Here is a 24,576-nt window from a genome sequence, read left to right on the forward strand (position 1 = left end):
AGAAATCGCAGTTTGATGCTAATTTTATTGTTCAGCAAAGTTAGATAACTAAATGGTGATTCCTATGAAAATTTACACTGTGAAAAAAAATCTTTTTTCACATTAAAAAATATCATTTTTGTCACAAAAACTCAAATATCTCAAAACCCTATCTTTTTACCAACGTATTTTTTTTAGGGAAAACGGTCCATTGTATTATAAAAATTTGGTGATCATAAAAATTTGGTGATGATAAACTAATAAACAAAAAAGTTATGACAATTCAAACATTTCACAATTTTCACATTTAGTAATATTTTTTTTAGTGTAAATTATTTCGGCCGGAAATCGCAGTTTGATGCTCATTTTATTGTTAATGGCCTTGCGTGAGTAAAACAAGCTGTTTTTATTATGTATTATGTATATTATATAGAGCCCATATAGCCAAGGCGGTAAACGCACGGGTATTCAGCATGACCATGCTGAGGGTGACGGGTTCGATTCCCAGTCGGTCCAGGATCTTTTCGTAAAGGAAATTTCCTTGACTTCCTTGGGCATAGAGTATCTTTGTGCCTGCCACACGATATACGCATGCAAAATGGTCATTGGCAGAGGGAGCTCTCAGTTAATAACTGTGGAAGTGCTCATAGAACACTAAGCTGAGAAGCAGGCTTTGTCCCAATGAGGACGTTACGCCAAGAAGAGAGAGAGTATATTATATGTACAGTAATGTTCCGATTTCATCACGCCCTCCGCGCATTAGTCGTTTATTCATTAATTTGCTGTTACATTTGAGGACAACTGTTTTCCCTCTTCTTCAAGATGGGTATTCAGCGTGTTTTGCAACGTTAAAAATATTGAAATGGGTATAGATGTTGAAGGATATTTCAAAGCATTATTGAAAAGGGGCGTGATTAAATTGTTTAAACAGATGTCGCTGATGGTACGGTGGCATGACTCTCTGCACTTAGCACTTCTGGCAATTTCTCAGTTGTTGTCGTTTTCGAACTTCCTGCGCTCTGCTTTACCGATGTTATACAGTTGGTTCGTTTGTCAAAGTCTAGACGGCAGGACGTGCGAATGCGTAAATTTGTATTCAATGTGGACATTTGGGCATAACCAGTCTCTTTCAGTTTATCTATGGTGCTTTCGGTGAGATTTCGTAACGCTTTTGAACATTTTTTTTTTCATCAAACGGTCTACAAGAGAGCGTTGAGTTGAAGACCTTTGGAAAAGCGACTGTTCATGTTGTTCGTTAGATTATAATAAACAAAATCACTTATTAGTTTTTATTGACTAGTTTGGTGTTGTTTGCTTGGCTGAAAAAAAAAAAATACTATAAAATTTTTAATATCCATAGCGGTAGTATTTTTTTGCTTTTTCGTGAGCATTGTCATGGTATGTATACAGACAAACAAACGTAACACTGACGAAATTTTCATTGACCACGCCTTTAACGATCACTTTGAATCTTGGTTGTGGCTTTCATAGCCAGAAGAGCGCCCATCGTTTTTCTTTGCGTTTGACGCTTCACACTAGCGCCTTCTGATGACGATATTGCACAACGCAGTGTTTCGTGAAACATTTCCACCAGGTGGTGGTAGTGTGAACTGGGCGATGGATTTTCACGAAAATTGTTCTAGGCGTTTCGTCTGTTTGTCTGTGGTATGTACCTCTCATGCATTTGTTGTTGTTGAAGTTACTCGCATTCTTCCGATCATAAAGTATGTTCTCTAAGAGGTATTTTTTTTTTGCAGATAAACTAGACGTATACGCGTATTTTTGATCACAAGACTGGATCGCGTCTAAGTTTCAAATAGTAATTATGAATAATCAAACAAAAATATCATGAAAACAACTTGTTTAATTCAGGCGGTAGCTTTTACAATAAAATCAGCATCAAAATATAATTCTCGAAATAATTTACACAGAAAATTTTTTTTTTTTGTTACTAAATGTTGAAATTGTGAAATGTTTGAAATGTCATAACTTTTTTGTTTGTCAGTTTACCATCACCAAAATTTTATGGTAGATAGCTGATATAATGGGCCATTTCCCCTAAAAAATTGACGTTGGTAAAAAGATAGGGTTTTGAGATATTTTAGTTTTTGTGACAAAGATCATATTTTTTTAAAGTAAAAAAATAATTTTTTTACAGTGTATATTTTCTAAGGAATCATCATTTAGTTATCTAACTTTGCTGAAAAATTCATAACAATCGAACAATCCGTTTTTGCTGTACAGCTTTTAGAATATTTTTGAACTATTTTCGCATACACCCTTTTGAAAAGTTAGTCGTGAGAGAATATGAAGGTTTAATATCGAAAAATGGCGATTTAGATGAAATTGAAAAACTGTGCAAAGTTTCAGATATTTTTGAAATGGTCGCTCAGGATCGACTGACATGACCCCGTGGAATTCCTCTATACAGCAATTCTGGAAGCAATATCTGAATGAATCCCCGGAGGAAACCTGGGAAAATTCTCGAAAGGGATAGCTGAAGAAATCCCGGAAGGTATCTCGAAAAAAAAAATCATCTCATCTAGTCTAATCTCATTTCTGCACCCTTATCTCTAGCCTCTACCTCACTGTCTTCTTTGCCCTCTATTCCAACCCTCGATCCTACGCTCTATCAAAACCTTCAACCCTACCATCTGCGCTACCCTCTACCCTATCTTCTACCATTACCACGCCTTATTCTTTACCGTTTTTACAATGATACAAGGAAGAAACATTTCTTGTGAAAGTTTCATCATTCGGGGCGGAAATCGAACCCTCACCCCATGGCATGGTACGGTTATACGCTTGGTGACGCTAACCACACGGCCACGAGGCTCCACAAACTCTCGCCGTTCACCATACTATCTAAAATGTGCTTAATCGTACCGTCTACCCTACTCTCTACCTTAACCCTTCCCCTACCCTCAACCCTACTCATTAGAGTGGGTCATCGTTTATATGGAAAAATGAAAAATTCAATGGTATCCCATCAGATCGAAGCTTTTTTGCTCCCATTTCAGGACCCAAATGAGTGTGCAAAATTTGGGCACGATCGGTTATGTCTACGTTTTGCGCATTGCGTTTGAAGTTTGTATGGGGTTCTACATGGGAAAACACACTTTTTTGCATTTTTTTCATAACAAGCTCGGATTTTTCTAAAACCGTGTAACCGATAAAGTGATAACATAGCTTAGGGTGTCCTGAAAAACTTTGTCGAAGACCGCGAAGTGATCTGATGCGTATGAAAAAAGTTATAGCGTTGACATTACTTGGCGAAACAGCATGATTTTGTTGCTATTTTTATTCCTCTACAATTTAGGGTGCCAATGAAAATCGAATTTTCGAATTTCAAAAACGGGTAGTGCTCAAAAGTTTCGTCTCCTCAAAAAAAGTCCCCATGCAAAATTTCAGCTCAATCGGACTTCGCTAAGGGGTGGCCCAAAGCGGTCAAAGTTTGGCTGTTTTGAAACACGAAAAATATCCCAAGGTAGGGATACATGAAAATTTCGAAATCGAAAATTTTTTTTTGATGCCAAATGCCTTGAAAGTGCATGAAACGTCGAGATCTGGTGTTATCTCAAAAAATTTTTTTTTGAAAAAAATTGACTTTTTGGACTTTTGACTTTTTGGAAAATCTCATATAACTGTAAGTCATTTTCAATGTTGATTATATATAATATTTCATTAGGGTGGCTCATTTATTTTTATTTAGGGTGGTTCTTTGAGATGGAGATTAAGAACAAAAAAATATTTCCAGAAAACTTACCAGTCATATTTTTGTATAGTTTAAAACCATGATCCTTTATTGGCATGTAACACTTTGTTAAGATATTCCTAGACCAACATGTGGAAAGGGCGTAACAACCATTGCGAATTTCTGCTTCTCCTGTCCCTCCCGGGCATATCCCCAATTATTCATAAAATCTTTTAATTTCTTTTTAAAATTTTGAATCTTTTTTTTTTGGGTGCTTCACTTATTTTGCATAAGGGTGGTCCTTTTTGTAGAAGAATGAATAAAAAAACGATAATAGTATTTGTATTGTATTTTCCGTTGGGGTTGTTTTTTTTTTGGAAATTAAGATTCAAAAATACTTCCAGAAAATTTAACCAGGTAATCTTTTTCGTATAGCTTCAAGCCATGATTTCCTACAAATCTTTCGGTGACTTATCAATAATGAGATATTCTCTAATTATTATCTTTTTTAATCTTTCACTACAAAATTTAATAAAATTTAAGTAAATTTCCAGTATATTTGGAACAACTTTTGGCCATTTTTGTTTTTGTTTTGTCTATTTCGAGATTATTAAAAAAATTGGTTTGTCTCCGTTTTATCGGAGACCCCCAAACGGTTCCCTAGTAAGGATGGAAACATAAAAATCACAGAACATGTTGCCATCATCACACTCATGCTTGGTTCGTTAGTGATGGCTGACAATAATTCGCTTCATTTTTCATACATTCGACTTCAGTAAAACCCACTAGAAAATCATATACATTTTACAATACAATACAGTACCAAATTTTCAATAGCTTTTCTTTGGAGTTTCACTAAGTTTTCAAGCGAATTTTACTTAATTCATTTGAACTCACTGTAAACATCATTTTTGAACGGTTTTTTTTTATTCCTGTTCGGGTTTGTCACTGCGACCAGTTTTTAGATCTATTGTGACATTACCCGTATCCTTAGTGTAGTGCATGTTGCATTACTCAATTGCCATTGAGGGGCAATAAAGTATCGATTTTGATACAGTTTTTGTTTTGTTTTCTTAGAAGGATTCAGCGACCCAAAAACTGTCAGAGACACATAAGTTTGCTTTTGAGACTGACCAAAATTTAATTTTTGTTTCGCCGTCTTATGTGCTCTCTCTTGTCCGGAATCCTTGTTGGAAACTGATATTACGCAGAGGAATAGCAAACAAGAAAAGGAAAATAAAAGTTCAAAAAATCAGATGTAATTTAATGTAATGTACCAAAAACCTATCAGCATGAATTTAGTAAATATCACAAAAACGTTCCCACTCTTCCGTTACGTCCCTTTTACTACGACCAGGCTTGTTCGCACTGAGCGTATGAAAATTATGCTCTATTGATTTACACCACCGAAATCATTGTATTTATGAAATCTTCCTATCTTACCACACTATAGTACCACACTGAGCACACGGAGAGGATTTCACTCGGGTGAATTTTAACGCTCCGTGCGGAACTGCGTTGAGGTTTTTTGACAGTTCGAAAAGACATTTAAATTATTTCAACATCCTTCTATCAGTTAAGATAGGAAGATTGCATGAATACGATAATTTTGGTGGTGTAAATCAATAGAGCATTAATTTCATCCGCTCAGTACGGACACGCTTGGCCATGACCATTGCAAAAGTAAATTATATCTGCTAATACCGCATTAATGAAAAACTTCCCCATCTTAGGGGTTCAACAAACAGTTCTATTCTTCAAACTAAACTCTTCTTCCTCATAGAAACAGCTGAATAAATGTTTACTCGAGTTTTTGAATTTAGTCTCACAAAACTTTTCAAAATCTTACAATGAGATGAACCTCTTTAGTAAATAAATCTCTTTGGTAGTCCGTACCACAATATTTAATTCTGTAAATCGGTTTTAATCACTATATTGATGCCGTGATTAATGAAATAGAACGAGATGAGAGATAATAATTAGAGAATATCTCATTATAGATAAGTCACCGAAAGATTTGTAGGAAATCATGGCTTGAAGCTATACGAAAAAGATTACCTAGTTGAATATACTCGAAGTATTTTTTTATCTTAATTTCCAAAAAAAAAAACAACCCTAACGGAAAATACAATACAAATACTATTATCGTTTTTTTATTTAATTTTCTACAAAAAGGACCACCCTTATGCAAAATAAAAGAAGCACCCAAAAAAAAAAAGATTCAAAATTTTAAAAAGAAAATAAAAGATTTTATGAATAATTGAGGATATGCCCGGGAGGGACAGGAGAAGCAGAAAATCGCAATGGTTGTTACGCCCTTTCCACATGTTGGTCTAGGAATATCTTAACAAAGTGTTACATGCCAATAAAGGATCATGGTTTTAAACTATACAAAAATATGACTGGTAAGTTGTCTGGAAATATTTTCTTGTTCTTAATTTCCATCTCAATGAACCACCCTAATTAAAAATAAATGAGCCACCCTAATGAAATATTATATATATTCAACATTGAAAATGACTTACAGGTATATAAGTGATTTTTTAATACTATTATCTTATTTTTAAATTTTTCTACAAAAAGGACCACCCTAATGCAAAATAAGTGAACCACCCTAACGATATATGATATATAATATGCTAGCAGTTGCCAACGATGATATAAGACATGTTCCAGTACTATTGCTATGAATATTTCAGCAACTTAATTCAAATCCTCCATTTCAAATTCATTTTACTCCCCCAACTCAAAAATTTTCTAAGTCCAAAAAGTCAATTTTTTTCAAAAAAATTTTTTTTGAGATAACACCAGATCTCGACGTTTCATGCACTTTCAAGGCATTTGGCATCAAAAAAAAATTTTCGATTTCGAAATTTTCATGTATCCCTACCTTGGGATATTTTTCGTGTTTCAAAACAGCCAAACTTTGACCGCTTTGGGCCACTCCTTAGCGAAGTCCGATTGAGCTGAAATTTTGCATGGGGACTTTTTTTGAGGAGACGAAACTTTTGAGCACTACCTGTTTTTGAAATTCGATGGTCAAATTTTTCCCATACATTCCATTGGCACCCTACTCTACATGTTAAAACATAAACATATGCATGCGGTTCGTTGTTTAAAACTTTTTCCACAAGCATCGGATCGCTTTGCGGTCTTCAACAAAGTTTTTCAGTACGTCCTAGGCTATCATTCTACTGTATCGGTTAGAAAGTTTCAGACAAACTTTTCCAACTTATGACTAAAATGCAAAAAAGTATGTTTTTCCATACAAAATCCCATACAAATTTCATTTGCAATGCGCAAAGTGTAGACGCAACCGATCGTGCTCAAATTTTGCACAGATACTCAGGACCCGAAACGGAACCAAAAAAGCTCTGATCTGAGAAAACGGTTCCGATGACCCACACTACTACTCATCATCTACCCTCTTCCCTACAGTCTACCCTACCCTCAACCCTAACCTTCCACTCCACCGTTTACCCTACCCGCTACCCTACCATTTATCCTGACCCTCTACCTCACCTACTACCCTTTTACTCATCTAGCCGACACCGCTCAAACGTCAAATTTCGTGTAAGAGTAAGCAGGCCAGTATAAATTCGTACAGTTACCCAAAGATACCCATATTGCATGGTATCATAGTTCAAACTACCATTCCGTGGACGCCATCTTGGATATGGTACGTCATCTTGGATTTCAAAATGGCGTCGGATATTTATTTTTGAATTCTACTCATCAAGCCTGATAGAAAAATACCCATATTGCATAGTATTATAGCTCAAACTACTATTATATCATGGCCGCCATCTTGGATTTCGAAATGGCGTCGAATATTTATTTATAAATTTATACTCCAGTCAAAATGTTCACCAACACAATCGTGAAAGCGGCATGTTTACCTTTTTATGAAGTAAATCGGGTTAAAACGCTTATTTTAGATTAGATCTCATGAATGTGTTGAGCATGAAAAAGCGGTATAAATTGTTAATTTTGAATTTGAGAATGTCGGTATTTAAATTAAATTCTTATAGAATATTAATTCTTTGTAAAAAAAAGACACACAACACTTCTTTTCGCAAACTTTCTTTTTCAATGTGTGTTTTTCTTCATTTGAGTCAATGTTAGTATTGGAGTGCTCTGGTTGCTCACGATATGTGGCAACAAAATCAGATCACCGTAGCACCCCGTCAAAAATCGTCAATAGTTCGATCAATCTAGAAATCCTCTATATGAAGATGAGCGGAGGTTACATTTGTCGATTCGGCAACGCTGATTGTTTTGTTTACTTGCCACAAAGCTAGCTGTTCAAACTTTGTGCGTGACTTTGTTATAGTGTAAGTTGTTTTGTTTACCTTTGCTAATTATGGTCGAACATTATTTTCCAAAAATTTGAAAAATTAGCAGCACAATCGCTAAGACATCTGCAATGTATTGCAAAGAGTAGCTTTTTTATAACGCCAGAAGTGAATCAAGCAACAGCAATGGAAGTTTTTCAAGAAGAGCAGCTACAAAAGTTTCTTCATGAGTTCTTAAACGCAGAAAGAATTGAATATTATCTTTTCTACTACAGTTTCATATGCCATCAGTTTTTTTATATTAAAAATAAATAATTATACTTTGTTTAGTACTGGTTACAATACCGTGAAAACGACGCATTCCTACAAACGATAAACATGTTCGTTTGGCTCGCATTTTGACAGTTCTCTCTGCACGATTGGCTCACAATGGCCGCTTCCGCTTCTGTATATCTCTATAAGGTGAATATATAAAGAAGCCACACCTCGAATTTTCAAGAGCACAAATCTGAAGAACCGAATGTCGGTTCGAGCTGAAAAGTTGATCGATTGGTCATCACCAGCGGGATTACTAGTTCAAACCAAACATATTTAGGGGAAAGCGGGACATAACGCCCTGGCTAAGCTTGTATGGTCACAAACATCTTCTTCTTCTTCTTTTTACGAATGGCCAGCTGCCAAACTAGGGCAAGCAGGGATGGCACAGCTGTATCAGCTATACGGCACTTGCTGGCTTTGTTTAGTGTGCCCTACCGACCCATTTGATTTTGCTGTGAAACGTTTCGTAACGCGATTCTCATTACAAAGCGTTACCAGCAAAATCAAAGGGTCTGTTGGGCACACCAAACAAAGCCAGTATGTGCCCTATAACTCCAACGATGTTTGTTTATAGTCAATGGATCATTGATGCCGACTTTTCCGCTACTCACCGCATCAAAACAAAAGCGCCACGGTATATGGACGATAACACAGTGACAGCAGTCGAGTTACGTCAAACATACAAGGCTACGGTGGCGCTATCTGTTCGTTTCATAGCGGCCGTTTTAGTTATTTTAGTGATCCATTGACTTTCGCTGTCAGGGCATTGCAGTTTCATAAACATCAAATGTTGCTATTTTAAGGTCGTATTCTGCCTTTGAGAGCAGTTTACTCCCTTGCCCCTAGTTCCTCTACTTTAAGTTTTGGTCCGCGAGAAACCAAAATTTCCCATTCAACTAACCAATTCTAAAAAGTGTTACCTTTTGGGTGCCGGAAAATTGTAGGAGGCAAAACGCCTTTTTAGGTAAGGCAAAACGTCCGCTGGCATTTTCCGCTTTGACTTGTAGTGAAATACCTGGAGGCTCCATCGATTTCTTCCTAGCAACAAATGAAGGGGTAGAAGGAGAGTGGCTGTTTAATGGGGTATCGCGCCACTTGGGCGGTGGCTTCTATATTCGTCTGTTTTCCACTATAACTCAGTCAATTTTGAACCAATTGACTTGAAATGTTGTACACGGGTAGATACTACACCTATCTCACCACATTCCAAAAGTTGTGTCAATTGGTTCAAATTTGACTGAGTTATAGTGGAGAACGGACGAATATAGAAGCCACCGCCCAAGTGGCGCGATTCCCTATAACCTGGGCGCAATTTCTTAAATTCTGTGCGCATCAAATTAGATAATCTTTCCAAATGTGGAAAATCGTCGCTTTTCTTTTGACAATATCAGCCGTTCTTGGGCTTAATCTGCTCAATTTTAGTTCTAGTTTGCTTGCCTTTAACGAAAACCTCCACAATATGATGCAATCGCGTGAAGGCGTATTGCTCCCGGGGGGCGTTTTGCCCACAGTTCCCCTACGTGAAAACTAGTGCAGTTAGCTAAAAAATATCACATCACTTTGTTCAATTTTGAAAAACTTCGCCCGTTAAAAGTTGGCGCTTATGTAAATATAATAATATATGGATCATTTTGAAATTACTTAGCTTAAAATATCAAAATAATATTTCTCGTGATTCCTCCTAGGCAGTGTGTCAAAAATTGGCCCAGAAGTGCAGAATGGTAATCATATTCGAGTCCTGTACTCAGTTTTAATGGACTTTTTTTAGAATAGGGCTCCGTGATCTATGGATTTTGAAAATTTTAGGTTCATTCCACTAAGAACCTCATTACACTAGTTTACAAAATAAAATGAAAGTCGTGAACTTCTATCAACGATCAAAACTTTTGACACATAATTATGTGCTGATATCAAGATCCTGCTTCAAAAAAATTAGAGTAAAATAGTTTTTGAGTTTTTCCTGTAAATTTTAAAAATACGAAATTTACTTAAAAATAAATATTTTTCGTTGCGGTCAACAAATTTTCAATCTTTTTGCATAAATGTTAAGCTGAATATAATATGTTTCGATCATCTGAACATAATGTTTGCATCAAATTAGTGCGATTCGAGATATTATATAATATATTGGCCAATCTCCTTAATGGGTTATACATGTTGAGGTCGAGCACAACCTCGGTTTTTTTATTCTTTTAAAAAGTATGGGTTCAAGATATAACCACAGACAAACAGACGTAACACTTGCGAAATTTCCATCGACCACGCTTTTAACGATCATTTTGAAATTTCACAGTTGTAGCTTTCACAACCAGAGGCGCGCGCATCGTTTTTCTATGCGTTTGACGTTTCACACTAGCGCTTGACGATATTGCACAACACTGATTCGTGCAACTTTTCCACCAGGTGATGGTAGTGTGAACTGGGCGATGGATTTCCATGAAAACCATTCAAGGTGTTACGTCTGTTTGTTTGTGATATAGCGTTTTGCGCCTCGCTCCCTTACCGAGTTCAAAAATGCTGTAAACTAGTGTTATCTATAAAGAGAGCATTCGGTTGGACCGATTAGGCAGAGGACATTTCAAAAACTTATGAGAAATAAAATCCATCGTCGTCACTTCATCCCTGGATGGAGTTGTCGAACCGAAAAAAAAAAATGAAGCGTGCCATCAATGAACGTTCGTTGCCGTTGCCATCCGTCTGGCACTACCAAGGCTTGGAAAGTTTCACGTCTCCCGATCGGTCGGTCGGCCGATCGTTGGTGGTTCTCCATATCAGCTTTCATATCGCTTGCTCATTCCGAGTCTTAAATGGGTCAGTAACGCGATTGTATCACTTTTCATCGGTTGATCGTCATGCATATTTATTTTTTTTATTTTTCAGAATAAGTATGCCTTCCGGGCGCGCGCGGTATATACAAACATCAGGTGACGCTTTTTGGTAGTATAGTTCCCGTTTTCAATCACCGTCGTTTTAAGAACTGACGAGAGGTGGAATGCTGAACGCTTACTTCTGTAATGGTGTTGCCAATCTACAGGTGGCCTAATTCAAACCGTCACGAAAGGCGCGCTTCGCGTTGTGGGTTCATGCGTGGCTAAGTGCTAACTGTGACCGCGTCACCACATGTGCTAATTCAAATTCATAACGGACTGTCCAGTTTAAGAATTACAGATAATCCCGTGGACAAGATTTCCAAGCTGAAACCAGCATCATGGTTGATTTTTGTGAAGGTATATTTACATATGGCAGTTTGATGGAAGACATGCGGCAAAATGTTGTGGTAGTTTGTCTGGTGTGGTCAAATGTTAGCACATTATTATTTTGCAATGAGATTCGTTCAAATTCCTCAACCTAGAATTCTAGTTATCAATAGCGATTTACATAAAGGGTAATTGGTAGCTACTGTTTCAATAAACACGTTAAAGTAGACCACATTTTAAATTTTTAATTGTATGGGAAGGCAAGTCGAATCTCTATTTATAATGAGTTACTAAACAACCGCTGTCCAATTCGAGATGTCAAGATCATCATACACACTTAATTTGAAATGCCGGGATCTCAGCATTTTCTCAAACTTTCGCCGAGAACCGCACAGCCGAGCGCTCGGCAAACAACAACATAAGGGGTCGTTCAAATATGACGTCCATCATTTAGGGGGGAGGGGGGGTCTGAGAAAGTGTGACACGCCATGTATAAGGTATACGAAAAAGCGTGACAGTGGGGGGAGGGGGGGTCTAAAAATCCGGAAAAATGATGGACGTCATATTTGAATCGACCCTAACCGAGATCTCAGCAACTTTGACAGTTCATTACTGAGGTTCGGCAACTGTTTTGCTGAGAATCAGCTAACAAATGCAGATTTAACTGAGATACCAGTTTTTGAGTTTGCTGAGTAGTCGGCTGTGCGCGGAAAGCCGAGCCCGCGAATATTAGGTAGGTCCAGGAGGCCAGGAGAAGGAATTCATACCGACGATGATTGAAAACTTCAGCGCTCACCAGCTGACCAACGAAAACGGCCTAAGAACGCAGCACTTTTTCCCAATATAGCCTCCCTTATCTTGAAGAAAGCATTGCTCTGACATGGTCATGGTCAAACTGCGACCAAAACATTCCGTCATCAACAATGTACGGTACCGGCGATCGCCACGGTACAACCTAGAGCGACTGAAGCAACGAGAAGTCACTTTAACATACACGTAGAATCACGAGGCAGCGCTGCCGGACAACAGCGAGCTCGATGTGGCCCCTCTAGAGGACTGTTGGAGAACAGTAAAAGCAGCCATCAACGACACAGACGAGAGACGAGAAGTGCAGAGCGATTTTGGAGCATGAGCATAGCATGAGCATAGATGACCGTACTATTCGTAGTTGCTACTCCGTGATTGACCAGAACAATCGAAGTTGCACAAGGAACCAACAGACGGAGCTTGGGAGTAGCTTACCGTCCTCAATGTGCATCTTCGAGAATTCCAAACTTTATTAGGTCAATAACGGCGCCGGCCACGTCCTTACGGTCATCGAGGAAGGAAAGGAATGTTATTATGACGTGCGTTGCTTACTAAAGACCGAGATCACCTCTGCGTCTCCACGTCTCGAGAAGTGCAGAGCGATTTTGGAGGAGAAGAACGCAGCACTGGCGGTAATCCTGCAGCAAGGAACCTCGCAGAACGTGGAACGTTACGAACAAAAGCGGAAACAGCAGACCCGCCTCTTTCGGGGGGAAAAAGCGCCGCCTGGAAGAAGCGGAGTGTGAGGAAATGGAACTGCTGTGTCGTTCCCATAAAACATGGTAGTTCTGCCAGAACCTTAACACATCCCGCAACGGCTTCGTGCCGTGAGCCGTAATATGCAGGGATAAGGACGGAGGCCTCTTGACGGACGGACGTGAGGTGATCGAAAGGTGGAGATACTTCAATGAACACCTGAATGGCGTGGAGATCGGGACAACGGAGGGAACTACTACGCCAATGCAGCAGCGGACGGGAGGGAAGTTAAACATGCCATTCTCCAGCTCAAAATCAAACAAAGCCGCTGGCAATCCCGGGTAGAGCGAAATGGCAAATAAAGGGCAAATTTTATTATTAAAATAGAATGTTTGAATGGTAAAATTTGAAATTAGTTTGTTTGAAATGAGAGTTAAAATAACAAAAATAATAACTAAATTTCTATGGCATAACAACTGAAGAAAAAATGATTTTGCTATTGTAATATCAAAATAATAGCAAAAATAATGTCAAAATAATAACATATTTTAATATGATGGTAAATAATGTTATTGTTTTGATATTGTGGCAGGATAGTAATGTCTAGTCATGATAGTAACATTTGTTATCATAATGTTATTACACTATTTAATAATAACTCGCCAATCACAAGTTTAACCATGATAGCATATTTTGTTATTTATATGTCATCCTGAGTTATTCACAAAAAACTAAAGAATTGAAAATTTAGATATGATGATAGAATATGTTATTCTTTAGTTATTGGTTTGTTATTCACCTCTACCCTGGAAGGTGTAAATGGACCCAAAAAAGTTGGCCACCTGTCTGCACCGATCTGGGATGTGGGAAACCGTACAGCTACCGGAGAAGTGCAAGAAAGGAGTTATCAGCCCCATTCACAAGAAAGACGACCATTTGGCATGTAAGAACATCAGAGCGATCACCATTTTGAATGCTGCCTACAAAGTGCTATCCCAGACCATTTTTCGTCGTCTGTCACCTAAGACAAATGAGTTCGTGGGAAGTTATCAAGCCGGCTTCATCGACGGCCGGTCGACAACGGACCAGATCTTCACCATACGGTAAATCCCCCAGAAATGCCGTGAATACCAGGTCCTATCGCCTGTTCATTGACATCAAAGCGGCATACAACAGTATCGGATCGCGCAGAGGTATGGAGAATCATGGACGAAAATAGCTTTCCTGGGAAGCTGACTAGACTGATTGAAGCAACGATGGACGGTGTGCAAAACTCTGTAGGGGTTTCGGGTGAACTATTCAGTTCATTTGAATCTCGCCGGGGACTGCGACAAGGCGATGGACTCTCATGCCTCCTGTTGCGAATAGTTCCTATACGTTAGGGTTTTGTGGAACTGGCAACCCTGAAGCGAGAGCGACGTTCGATAGAGCAAATGTCTATTGGAAGTAGCGTATAAAGAGCAGTGCGTTTTAGTTCGTGAAAGGCAGAACAACGATGGATTGTGCACTGTTGGGAGATTTGTGCGTGAACTAATACTACAACGTAAGATAGTTTATATGGTAATTATTAACTGTTAAATTAATTATACTTCAATAAATTTGCAGTTTTTGAAGCTGCTTGAAATAGAAGCTGCTTTCAAAATGGTATTCTAGTTCCGAAAGTACCACACGCCCCAACACCTCCTCTTCAACATCGCTCTGGAAGGTGTGATGCGACGAGCCGGGCTGAACAGCCGGGCAACGATTTTCACAAAATACGGTAAATTTGTGTGCTTTGCGGACGACATGGACATTATCGTCAGAACATTTGGAACGGTGACAGAGCTGTACAGTGTACACCCGCCTGAAACACGAAGCAGAAAAGGTCGGACTGGTGGTGAATGCCTCAAAAACTAAGTACGTGCTGGTAGGCGGAACCGAACACGACCGGATCCGATGATGGAGAACGGCAGCCACCAACCGTGTATTATGGAAAAAAAAAGTTGAATCAGTTTTATCTTGAATTTGATGTAATACTAAATAAATAAATGAATTGATGAATAATTCCCTTGCATTTTCTTTATATGTAATATTTTGGACATGTGTGTAAATAAATGTATGTACATTAGCGTGGGTCATAGAGGTCGTTTTTTCAGATCAAGGTTTTTTTTTACTCCATTTCTGGTCCTAAACGACTGTACACGATTTGAGCGCGATCAGTCATACCTACACTTTGCGCGTCGCGATTGTAATTTGTATGGGATTTTATATGGGAAAACTAACTTTTTTGCATTTTCCTTATAAAAGAATAAAATTATTTAACCGATTATGTAAAAGTATAGCCTCAGATGTCCTGAAAAACTTTGCCGAAGACTGCAAATCGATCTGAGTCTTGTAACAAAAGTTATAACCTACTGATCGCCTAAGTGTGCATATCTTTTAATATGTAAAAGAATAACATCAACAATAAAATCTCAATTTTTGGCCTGACTTTCGAAGAGTGTATCTTTTTCCACATGCTTCGGATCGCTTTGCGGTCTCCGACAAAGTTTTACGATATATCCTGGTCTATACTGTAACATTGGCGGTTATATGGTATAGGACAATTTTGAGCAACTTTCAAGAAATATGCGAAAAAGTATCATTTCCCATGTAAAATCCCATACAAACTTCAATCGCGATGCGCAAAATGTAGGCTAAATCAATCATGCCCAAATTTTGCACAGTTATTTGAGACCTCAAAGGGCATCTTAAAAATTTTGATCTGATTGAATCTGAGCAATTTTAAATTTTCCCATACAACGTTGACCCACCCTAATGTACATATCAAAATGTGTCGTAGTATAGCAAACAAAAGAAAAAAAGTTCCCTTTTGCTGGAAAATGAGTTGATAATTTAGATGCGGATGTGTGGAAAGATGATGAGCTCACAATACTACTTCAAGTATAACAGTTTTATCAGGTAAAAATAAAATTTTCAAAAAAATCAGGGCAAGAAAAGCTTTAAAAAAACATTATACATCCCAGTACAGTTTTTTTTTATCTTTATTAACGAGATTTTCAGCCCAAAGCCCATTACAGTTAAATTGTAAATTTAAGTTATTGTAAATATGTTGATGAGCCGCTGAGAACAAAAAGTGACTTTATATCATGTTGGAGTAAAACATAAATTTTACATAGTTGGCCCTGGTAGGGAAATAAATTAAATTTTATGTAATTTTTGGGACAGTCATTAATTAAAACAAATGCCTACAATGACTAAGCTGAAAAACATGACACCCAGTCGGAGGCGAATGACTATTTGTTAAAACCTCGTTAATAAATAAATAATAATAATAATGACACCCAGTGTTGGGTTGGTTACGTCACATGGATGCCGGAATTATTTTCATCATAAAAGGTCGATTGTACTGCAAAAATGTAGACCTTCTTGAATGAATTCGTGAAGTCTTTAAAAGATTTGCCATAGCTAGATGAGTCACGAGATTCAGCGACTGTACAAATGCAGCCCACATTTGTCAGCAAAACTAGTCATTGCATATCCTGCAGACTCACAACGCAGTGGAAATCAGGTCAAGAAACTCGGATCTCCCCAAGCAACGTGATTCATCTTCATCATCACCACCGTCAACCTGACCACCTCCATCGATTCAACTCAGCACAGCACAGCACAACACCACCGGCAGCAACAGCACCAGCACGAGCATAATCAGCGCACCTACAGTACGGGGGGTGTTATAATAACTGTAACTTAACACATATTCCCGGTTGCATCGCATTCCGGGGCCTTCAAAACTAGTTCTGTGTGCCGTCTGGATCCAGTTTCTTCTGTGCCATCTACTCACTGGTGCATCCACTTGTTTAGTGCACTTTCCGCTTAAGCCTACTGGGTCACACTGGGCTGATGATGTTTTGAGCCTTTCTCTGAGAGTTTCTTCTCGTGGAGGTCCAAGTTTTTATTTTAAAAACACACTGCAATTGTCTTTGGCTTTTCTCTTTTGTTTTTTGTCGCCACTAAATATGCCGCTAATAGCTCGAAGGTGTGAAGATTCGCCACAAAGTCAAGCCCATTTAGCACTTCATGAATGTATGGAAAACGCACCTTCAAGTGCCACATTTCTCCCCGTTGCGTTGCGTTTTCATGCACTTTTGCGGCTGCTCCGACATATCCAACCAAATGATTAAATCCAACCATTGCGATTCATGATTAGTCATTTAAATTAAAGTAAAAGTTTTCTATTTTCGTTGTAGTCGATGTTGCGCCACGGACGTTAACGTTATGCACTAAAAACCCCCTAACGCCCCGAACTTTCAAATTTAATTCACAGCTATTACGAGCAATCCGACCGTTGTCCGACGACGACGCAGAGAGAAATCGTCCAGAACTGTGTGAGCTGAATAGCAAAAAAAAATCCACCTACCAACTCTCAACACCTTCACCAAAATGCAAATCCAACGAATCAATGAGAACTCACTTATCACTTTGGCCACTTATCCCGGTAGATATATTCTTCAACCACTTTCAATCAACTCGATGGCCCACGTCTGCACGGGCCCGGAGTCAACTCTACAATAAAGTTACTTAACATTGCTCTTGAATACCTTGCCCCAACGTTCCCAGCCAAGCTTTCTTTTCTGTCTCTCTTTTGTTCGAACCATTCTATCAGCTCTTTCTTTTGGTGAGCTTTTCATCGGCTTCCGATAGCGAGTTTCCTCCTCTACGGTGTCGGCGGCGACGGTCGGCGGCGTCAACGCCAATAGCCGTCTCCCTGAATCATGGATGTAGGCGGTATCCGGAGAGCTGTGCAGAATGTTGAGGCAAGAAATTGAGACGACCGGAGGTAAAGTCGGTTTAGATACGGATAAATTATCGTCCGACACGTGCCCAACTAAAAACAGCGCGTGTAAATAATTTGAAATTAAAACAATTTTAGAGTCCGCCAAATAACCTCAGATTTTTCTTTACGTGAAAGATTGATTGTATAGACTGTTCAGGAAATAATAAGCACAACCTTGCAAGGATAAATCTTATTTTCACAAATATCCTGCTCTTATACAATTGAACATCAAATAACGGTAATCAAAAGTTACATTTGACTCTTGGTTTATAAGTGGCGGAACATTCGTTTTGCACAAATTGCACTATTTTTCGTCTATGTAAAAAATTACACTTGAATCTAAAAAAAAAAAAAAAACATTCAAGATATTAACACTCTTCTATTAACGCATCTATCAGACAATAAATAATTTTAGATTAAAATATTGTTGTTTTGGACCAGAAAACTCCATTCAAATTCAAAAATATTTTTTTCCAAAAACAAATTTTTACAATCGTTAAAACAAGTCTCATAAATCATACTAGAGCATGTGTGAAACTACTATTCAATATAAGAATAAGTAGGATACATGTACCAATTTGGGCTGTAAAACGGTGACTCGATAAGGAGAGCGCCCAACATAGCTCTGGTCCTCACAAGTTCATACCTCATGCTTCCACGGGTCAAGTGATGACAATGACCGCCAGCTAAGAGTTGTGTGCTTAGCTTATAGTGCAACATGGGCACTGTTGTCCTTCTGACTTCAGCTAGATTGAGGATGTACGACCCGAGCGTCTGTTCACCAAAGAGGTGCGGCTCAAACAGCGTCTGTTGTGGCATCCAGCGGCTGAGTAAGAAATGCTGCATCACGCCCAGCTAGATCCAAGGTGGTAGTCCCATCAGCGTGATCGTCCCAGTGTTGGTTGGGACGTTAAACAGAACTGGCACGAAGGCCCTCCGGCAAGACAGGAGTGTTGGCGTAGGCCCAATAAGCCACCCGTAAAAAATCCCCATTGCGCATAACATAGGAGAAAAAACGATTCGATACAATCGGCAAAGACCCACTCAACGAAATAATGACTACGATTGGAAACTTGGAACATGGAATTGCAAGTCACTAGGTTTCGCAGGATGTGACAGGATAATTTACGACGATCTACATCCCCGCAACTTCGACATCGTGGCGTTGCAGGAACTTTGTTGGACTGGACAGAAAGTGTGGAAAAGCGGGCATCGAGCGGCTACCTTCTACCAAAGCTGTGGCACCACCAATGAACTGGGAACAGGATTTATAGTGTTGGGCAAGATGCGACAACGTGTGATCGGGTGGCAGCCGATCAACGCATGGATGTGCATGTTAGGAATTAAGGGCCGTTTCTTCAACTACAGCATCATAAACGTCCACTGCCCACACGAAGGGAGACCTGATGACGAAAAAGAAGCATTCTACGCACAGTTGGAGCAAACATACGCTGGTTGCTCGCCGTGTGACGTGAAAATCGTTGTCGGCGACATGAACGCGCAGGTAGGAGGGAGGAAATGTACAGACCGGTAATCGGGCGAAACAGCCTGCACGCCGTATCCAATGATAACTCCAGTGGTATGGTAGTCCGAAGCACCTTCTTCCGCCGCAAAGATATCCACAAATCCACCTGGAGATCACCCGACCATCAAACAGAAAACCAAATCGACCACGTTCTAATCGACGGTAAATTCTTCTCAGATATAACCAATGTCCGCACATACCGCAGTGCGAATATAGATTCGGATCACTACTTAGTCGCTGTATGCATGCGCTCAAAACTTTCGACGGTTATCACCACGCGTCGAAGTTGAACGCCGCGGCTCAACATCGAGCAGCTGCGTAACGTAGAAGTGGCTCAGGACTACGCGCAGCAGCTAGCAGTTACCCTACCAACGGAAGAGCAGCTTGGCGCAGCTACACTTGAAGATGGCTGAAGGGACATCCGATCCGCCATAGGTAGTACCTCGGCTGCAGCACTAGGCTTTGCGACTCCGAATCACAGAAACGACTGGTACGACGGCGAATGTGAACACTTGAAAAACTAGAAGAATGCAGCATGGGCGAGAATGCTGCAACACCGTACGAGAGCGAATGAGGCACGTTAGGCGATGAACAGGCAGAACTCAGTCTTCTGAATGAAGAAGCGCCAGAAGGAAGAACGAGATCGCGAAGCGATGGAAGAGCTGTACCGCGCTAAGGACACACGAAAGTTCTACGAGAAGCTGAACCGCTCGCGCAGATGCTTTGTGCCCCAAGCCGAGATGTGCCGAGATAATCAAGGCCCGTGAATCAAAATTCAACAATCGCGCAACAATAACGACAATGTCGCAACCTGAATTTGTTGCGACATACTACCCAATGCGACATTGGTTTGTCCCAACTTGAGCGGAATAGGACAAAGATCGTGCATCTCGAGTTTAGAGATTTTTAAGGCTTGCATTGTGATTTTCGAGCGGTAACTTCGAGTCGGTAAACACTGCAACGCTGCTGAAGATGTATCATCAAAAAAGTTCGATTTTGGGTTGGTAATAATTGATTACTCACGAGTTGAAAAGTACGCAAGAAATTCAGCTTCGGCTTTGTCTGCAACAAAAATTTTCGAGATCATATCATTATCTGTTACCAGTTGGGATAAAGAGTAATCGCCGCGTCTTCTTTGTCGCTTGTTTCGTGCCTCGTTTGTCTGACAATTCTCTTCACTGATCACGGGAATATTCTCACGAGCGAGCGTGAGCACGACGACGTTGCAAGCACCGAAGGTGGCACGGTAACAGATCTAGTAGTTCGTGCACGGTACGAAAGATTTCCAGCCCCTGATCTCCAAGAGATTGAAGAGGAGGTTAGCCGATTGTAAAACAACCAAGCCGCTGGAGCAGATCAACTACCAAGCAGAGTTGCTCTCTGTCAGGCAAACCGCCGACTATTCCCGAAATCTGACAGCTTTTTGATTAAATAATTCAAATCGTTCATAGGTGATCTAGTACTCCACGCCAATTTGATCAACGTGGAGACGATAAGAACGACGCCACATGTTTACATCCAAAATAGATGTTTACATGGGTTACTAGCCTGCCTTGTGATTTTTATGCCGTGGGCTGACTGTGATCCAAGTCAACGTGTGCTCTGTTGAGTCACCGCCACTTTTCTTTTCCCATCACAACTGGACTGAATGCGATGGCGGGTAGATATCACTGATAGGCCATCCTTAAAATTCGTTTAAAATCAAAATAAACACTTAAAGTGATGAAATTTGAATATGCGGTACATAATAACAAGTTGATGGTCATTAATCATTTTGAGTTTTGGCCAAAATCGCTAAAATATCAGTTCAGTTGCTATGATAGTACTCTGGAGTGCGGGTAGTATCAAGTCGTTGCCAGTCACTATCGTTTTGATATTGATCGGTCTACAGTGATAGTGACGGTGGTTGTCAACTGACATGACTGATATTTCGCAGCTCTGTTACCAAGCGAGTTACTAAAATACGGTGGAGAAGCACTGGTGAGAGCACAACACTGGTTCATTACCAAGATCTTGGAGGAGGAAGTATTACCGGAGAAGTGGATAGAAGGTATCTTGTGTCCCATCTACAAAAAGGGCGACAAGTTGGATTGCGGGAACTACCGCGCGATCACACTACTGAGCGCTGCCTACAAGATACTCTCTCAAATTCTATGCCGCCGTCTATCACCGATTGCCAGCGAGTTCGTGGGGCAATATCAGGCTGGATTCATGGGTGAACGCGCAACAACGGACCAGATGTTCGTCATCCGGCAGGTGTTACAGAAATTCCGCGAATGCAACGTGCCCACACATCACTTGTTCATCGATTTCAAATCGGCGTATGATACAATCGACCGAGAACAGCTATGGCAGATTATGCACGAATACACATTCCCGGACAAACTGATACGATTAATCAAGGCGACGATGGATCGAGTGATGTGCGTAGTTTGAGTATCAGGGGTACTCTCGAGTCCCTTCGAATCTCGCAGAGGGTTACGGCAAGGTGATGGTCTTTCGTGCTTACTGTTCAGCAGTGCGTTAGAAGGTGTAATAAGGAGAGCGGGGATAAACACAAGTGGGACGATTTTCACGAAATCCGTTCAGCTGCTTGGCTTCGCTGATGGCATTGATATTATTAGCTCGTAAATTTGATTGATTGATTTATCTTTATTTGAGAGACTTTCAGCCCTTGGCTGGTTCGTCTCTTCGTAAATTTGAGACGATGGAGGAAACGTACATCCGACTAAAGAGTGAAGCCAGGCGATTTGGATTAGTTATTAATGTGTCGAAGACAAAGTACATGATGGCAAAGGGCTTCGGGGAAGAAATCGAGGCGGTTGACGAGTTCGTGTACCGACAACGTTTCGTGTGCCGACAACGACACCAGCAGAGAAATTCAGAGGCGCATTGTGGCAGGAGATCGTGCCTACTTTGGACTCCGCAGAACTCTACGATCGAATAAAGTTCGCCGTAACACGAAGTTAACTACATAAGTGATCCGATTTTGTCAGCAACTTTTCGAAACATAAGTTTTTCTCTCCTCAAAAACCTAAACAGGTTTTCAAACTTTTTATTCCCCTCCTATGTTTTGCATTCCAGCTGTAGTTTGATGATCAACATGAATGAATTGATTAAAGTTTGCCCGTAAGATAACGAGAGCAAAAAGTTTGTCGCAAAATGGGGCTGGCAAAATCGGGTCCTTACTGTATCTACAAAACGCTGATTAGACCGGTAGTCCTCTATGGGCACGAAACATGGACCCTACGTGCAGAGGATCAACGCGCCCTTGGAGTTTTCGAACGGAAGGTGTTGCGTACCATCTACGGCGGAGTACAGATGGAAGACGGGACTTGGAGAAGGCGAATGAACCACGAGCTGCATCAGCTGCTGGGAGAACCAACCATCGTCCATACCGCGAAAATCGGGAGGCTACGGTGGGCGGGTCACGTCATCAGGATGTCGGATAGCAACCCGACTAAAATGGTTCTCGAGAGTCATCCGTCCGGTACAAGAAGACGTGGAGCGCAGCGAGCTAGGTGGGTCGACCAAGCGGAGGGCGATCTGCGGACCCTACGCAGAGTGCGGAACTGGAGACAAATAGCCATGGACCGAGTGGAATGGAGACGGCTACTTTGTACAGCAGAGGCCACCCCGGCCTTAGCCTGATCGGTAAGGTAAGTAATTACTGCAAATATTTTTTTAACATATTTTTTGAATCATCAATAGTCTTATCGAAATAATGTTAATGCGTAGGATTCATAAAATTTAATTTCATTTGTTTCATGGTGGAAATTTGTGCTACACTAATAAAATCATCTCAATCTATAAGTATTGATAATACTCTGAGCGCGTGCTTTTCCAATTAGCATAATCATACATTTCACCATAAATCTTGAATTGCATATAAAATTCTAGTAATGGAGCACTACTGTACATCAATTTATAAGAAATGTATCCATTACTTTTATTGCGATCAGCCAACAACATTTTTCATTGATATCCGTTCAATTTATGTAACTAGAGAGCACACCAGAATTGTTTCCAAGAAACCAGAATTTATTTTGATGAAACAATACAAAGAGTTGTGTTGGTTTCAGATTTACTGATGAGTGACAAGATATGTTTAGTAATGATCACTAAAAAACTTGTGTTGCAACGCGTAGAAAGTTACATTACCCAAGCAACACACATGTTATATAAAAGTTACGACAGCGCAAGTTTTGGTGGTATAGAAGTTTATTTAACGTTATTCCAACACAATGTTAGAATTACGTAAAATAAACTTCTATACAACCAAAACTTGCGCTGTCGTAACTCTATTATAACATGTGTGTTGCTTGGGTAAGGCTCTACCTCCTGCGCTGTTTTGGTGACTTATCAGTAATATCTACGGTTACGGAAAATTTTCTTTGATTTTGTTACGTTATACTTGCAGTTACCGCAATGTGATTAACTGTGCTCCTCAGGTGTGTACATGAATGTCAAAGCATTTCAACATTGTATTGAAACAAAACTGTAGGGTAGAGGCATTAATTTTGGCCAGTCGGGAGTTTTGGCCATAGCGCGGCATCCAGCCTGTTGCGATCTATATTGGCATAAATTCATGCCATTCAGTATCATAATTTCTATTTCATATACTTCGTTCGGAATTATAATGGTCAACTTTTCTTAACTGGTTTATTATGCAACTGAAATGAGTTGGAAAATAGTTGTATGATGCTCATTATGCAACTCATTTGAGTTGCATTATGAACATTTTGCAACTCAAATGAGTTGTATAATGAAAACATTATTGCTTGAAATTTTGTATGTAAATCGTTGCAAAACTCGATTTATTTAGCACTCTTCGTAGTTATCCAACTTGGCAAGCCTCGTTGGATAAATGTACAACTTGTGCTGAAAAATCATCTTTTTGCAAGTCGTCACATAAATAACTATTTGACTGGTGAAATCTTATAAAATATGTTGTTAACATATATTAAATCCATAGATTTTGATTAAAAACTGGAAGTAAACATATGTTTTCTTAAAAAGCAGCTCCCATATGTATTTTTGGCCAGTGCTCCTAACTTAGACACTTCCATAAGTAATACTAACTAAAGTGAGGAAAATGGCCAAAACTGACACAATGTGTATATTTTGACCAGCGCTTATTTTAATGCAATAGTTATTTATGTAACGAGTTGCAAAATGATGATTTTTACAGCACGAGTCGTACATTTACGACGATTTATAATGCAACCCAAGTGAGTTGCATTATGAAT

At 39.7% G+C, this 24,576-nt stretch overlaps 1 protein-coding gene across 4 annotated transcripts in view; it reads right to left on the reverse strand.

Annotated features, from left to right (window-relative positions):
- LOC109409024 (protein masquerade) overlaps positions 1–24,576 on the reverse strand; it is an 84,491-nt gene that overhangs the window by 43,379 nt on the left and 16,536 nt on the right. Inside the window, exon 1 of one of the 4 annotated variants that reach the window (XM_062856959.1) lies at positions 17,386–17,670. The exons of 1 other annotated variant lie outside the window; for it this stretch is intronic. The gene's annotated coding sequence lies outside the window, so the exon portion shown is untranslated. Of the gene's footprint in view, positions 1–17,385; positions 17,671–24,576 lie in introns of those variants that run through there. 2 more of the 4 variants (XM_029874217.2, XM_029874216.2) reach the window with 2 other exon arrangements.

Source organism: Aedes albopictus, chromosome 3 (genome assembly GCF_035046485.1).
Source record: "Aedes albopictus strain Foshan chromosome 3, AalbF5, whole genome shotgun sequence".
NCBI lineage: Eukaryota > Metazoa > Arthropoda > Insecta > Diptera > Culicidae > Aedes > Aedes albopictus.